Here is a 4,229-nt window from a genome sequence, read left to right as displayed (position 1 = left end):
TGGAATCTAAAATCTTAGAATTGGAAAGAACTTGGAGATCATTTAGGGCTTCCCTGGTGGTTCAGAGGTTAAAGCATCTGCCTGGAATGCAGGAGACCTGGGTTCGATCCCTGGGTTGGGAAGATCCCCTGGAGAAGGAAATGGCAACCCACACCAGTACTCTTGCTTGGAGAATCCCATGGAGGGAGGAGCCTGGTGGGCTACAGTCCATGGGGTCGCAAAGAGTCGGACACAACTGAGCGACTTCACTTAGAGATCATTTATTCTAACTTTGGACTCAATTCTACAGAGAAGAAAACTGCACCTAGAGAGAGGAAGTGTCTTTCCCAAAGATAGAACTCAGGTTTCTTAACTCCCCCACTCTGTGGCCAATCCCTGTAATCCAGTATAAAATATGTATGTCACAGACTGGGTCTGGCAATGAGGAAACAGTACTTTTTCAAACTTGGTTTTCAGCATAATTTGATATATAACGCTGCAGTCAGTTGTACCCTGAAAAACTTGAAAGGATGGTATTCCAAGAATTGGTATTGTTTTGCTCCTCTTTTACTTTTTAATACATGCTTCCCAGGGGCAAAATAAGGGAAATTCAGTCTGGTGGGTAAAGTGGGGTGGGGCAGGCTTGAGACCCCGTGAGAAAGTCAGACCCTGCTGTAGTCCATACAGTTTGTACTTTAACTTGAAGGCAACGAGGAGCTATTGAAGGATTTAGAGCAGCATTTAAAGCATGAATATAGTTGCTTTTAAGTATTTTTTTTTAAATCACAATAACATATGGATTGTTGTGTGAATTCAGACGCTACGTCTAAAGCCAAGTTCTCCTTGTATTTCCAGTCTCCCCTCAGAGGTAACCACCACTCTGGTGTGTATACATGCATATGAGATATAGCTAGGATTATTTTGCACATGTGTTTTAAAACAAATATTATCCTGTCAAAAAAATCAATTTGAGGAAAAGAGCTTGGCTTTGGGCAGTTTTGAGAAGCAGCTGGCCACCTGTTTACTTTGCTTGGTGTTCACAGAGTATTTTGTGAACATTCCAGTTTGTAAATGAGATTCTCACACAGGGACTGGTGCTGTGGGAACCATCTGGCAGACCCCAACCATGACAGCTGCAAACCCTCCAGCCACACCCACCAGGCCTGCTTGCCCCTTGGCTCGCCCTGGGTCCAGAGTTTGCTTCCTGCACTTGTGCGATTGTAGGGCAGCTGGAATCCACAGATATTAACTGTTCCTTGTTCACAGATTAGGGAAAGGACAATGTGCTTGCCATGTGTTATGGAACAACTGAAGGTCCAAATATGGCCATGAGTTCCTTTTCTAAGGGAAACAAAAGATTCATGATTTGGGGTTTGATCTTTTAACAAAAGTATAAATATAACAAAATGTATCTATTTAACAAAATGGTTTTCCTTTATCAACAGTCAAATTAAAAGTTATTATTACCAAAGTAACCAGAATATCCTTATTACCAGAATAAGGATTTTTAATACATTGGAGCAAATCCATAATTCATGTCTCTTTAGTGCAGATACTCAAGTGAGGTCTGGGAGTGTGGGATATAAGCAATACAGCTTTAGGAATACAAGCAGATAGATTTATTTATTCACTAATTAATTAATTCAATACACATTTAGTGCTTATTATGAACCAGGTCATAATAGTTAATGCACTGGTTAAATCACTGTTGAATTTTCTAAATTAAAACTCCCAACCCATTGCAGGAGACAGATAAACAATGTAATGAGTACCTATAACGGGTTTTACATACAACCAGTGATTTGCCAGTTATTCTATTCATTAAACTTCTCTAAATTTTAAAGAAAAATACCCAAGGTTAAAATTCTTCCACAAAAACATTCAGAACCTATGTGGTGCAAAAAACAGAAGACCACTTTCTGTTGCTGTATACTCAGTCGAGTCTGACACTTTGTGACCCCATGGACTGTAGCCCACCAGGCTTCTCTGTCCATGGAATTTTCCAGGCAAGAATATTGGAGTGCGTTGCTATTTCCTTCTCCAGGGGATTTTCCCATCCCAGGAATGGTCTCTTGCGTCTTCTGCGTTGGCAGGCAGATTTTTTAACCACTGTGCCACTTGGAAAGCCCACTTTCTGTTACTGATTTGAAATTCTGAACAGGTGATTTGGCAGGGGTTTAGGGGGGTGGATATGTTACTGTGTTCTTGGGAAATGTATCTGGGATTTGTCCCAATTCTAGACTGGGATCCAAGGCTCCTAAGCAGGAAGGCAGAGGTCATGACTTAGGATGCAGTTTACTCAGATTCTTCCCTGCCCTTAATCCCCAAAAACATTTGCCAGGATAAAGGCAAAGGCCTTTAATCAGGTACAAGGTTTCCCTGAAACAGATTAGGTAGAGGTTTTTTTCAGCAGGATCTTACTGCGAGATTACTAAAAAGCTTCAAACAAGGAGCTTTATATGTTATTCAGCATTTTCATACCTCCAAATATTTTAATGAAAAGGAGAGTCATGTACTTTGCAAAATCTTACATAAGTGATTATAAATATATTCAGTTCAGTTCAGTCGCTCAGTTGTGTCTGACTCTTTGTGACCCCATGGACTGCAGCACACCAGGCCTCCCTGTCCATCACCAACTCCCAGAGTTTACTGAAACTCATGTCCATCGCATCGGTGATGCTGTCCAACCATCTCATCCTCTGTTGTCCCCTTTTCCTGCCTTCAGTCTTTCCCAGCATCAGGGTCTTTTCAAATGAGTTAGTTCTTTGCATCAGGTGGCCAAAGTATTAGAGTTTCAGCTTCAGCATCAGTCTTTCAAATGAACATTCAGGACTGATTTCCTTTACTATGGATTGGTTGTATCTCCTTGCAGTTCAAGGAACTCTCAAGAGTCTTATCCAGCACCACAGTTCAAAAGCATCAATTCTCTGGCTCTCAGCTTTCTTTATGGTCCAACTCTCACATACATACATGACTACTGGGATGGATCCTTGTTGGTGAAGTAATGTCTCTGGTTTTTAATATGCTGTCTAGGTTGGGCATAACTTTTCTTCCAAGGAGCAAGCATTTTTTAATTTCATGGTTGCAGTCACCATCTGCAGTGATTTTGGAGCCCAAAAAAGTAAGGTCTCTCACTGTTTCCATTGTTTCCCCATCTATTTGCCAGGAAGTGATGGGACTGGAAGCCATGATCTTAGTTTTCTGACTGTTGAGTCTTAAGCCAACTTTTTCACTCTCCTCTTTCACTTTCCTTAAGAGGCTCTTTAGTTCTTCTTCACTTTCTGCCATAAGGGTGGTGTCATCTGCATATCTGAGGTTATTGATATTTCTCCTGGCAATCTTGATTCCAGCTTCTGCTTCATCCAGCCTGGCATTTCACATGATGTACTCTGCATGTAAGTTAAATAAGCAGGGTGACAATATACAGCCTTGACCTAATCCTTTCCTGATTTGGAACCAGTCTGTTGTTCCATGTTCAGTTCTAACTGTTGCTTCTTGACCTGCATACAGACTTCTCAAGAAATCTGTAGGTAAGATTTCTGTAGGTAAGGTGGTCTAGTATTCCCATCTCTTTAAGAATTTTCCTGTTTGTTGTGATCCACACATTCAAAGGCTTTGGCATAGTCAATAAATCAGAAGTAGATGTTTTTTTGGGATTATCTCGCTTTTCCCATGATCCAGCAGTTGTTGGCAATTTGATCTCTGGTTCCTCTGCCTTTTCTAAATCTAGCTTGAGCATCTGGAATTTCACCGTTCACGTACTGTTGAACCGTGTTAATAATGTTAATAAATATATGAACATTCTCTATTCCTATAAGGGAAAGTGATGAAGGAGCTGGCCGGTCAGCGGGAGCTGTTCCTGGAAATTCCCAAGACCTCAGCACAAGTCTGGAAAGGGAGATGGAGGTGTTACGGTGGAGGATTATGGGGGGCATTTGTGGCCATGCCAAAGGAAAAAAAATCTTGTCAAGAAAAGACACTATACAAAGACCTGTTCATCAAAGCCTGTAACCCAAAGGAGTTCCCTCAAAGCTTTATGCCGAGAACTGCAGGCGAGGCAGGTCAGGAGTCCCTTTCTTCCAGTCCCACAACCTTTCCCTCGGTGCTCACGTCACATGAGTGACCTAGAACTGACCCTTGAGTCTCTCTGGGCCTCCTCCCGGCGCCCCCGCCCCCGCCAGAGCGGATGCCAACTCTGCAGCCGGCAGGATGTAGGGAGAACGCCGGAGTCTCTCTCACCCTGTGGTCCA

Source organism: Bubalus kerabau, chromosome 10 (assembly GCF_029407905.1).
Source record: "Bubalus kerabau isolate K-KA32 ecotype Philippines breed swamp buffalo chromosome 10, PCC_UOA_SB_1v2, whole genome shotgun sequence".
In the NCBI taxonomy this organism is placed as follows: Eukaryota; Metazoa; Chordata; class Mammalia; order Artiodactyla; family Bovidae; genus Bubalus; species Bubalus kerabau.
Note: the sequence above shows the minus strand (reverse complement) of the source record.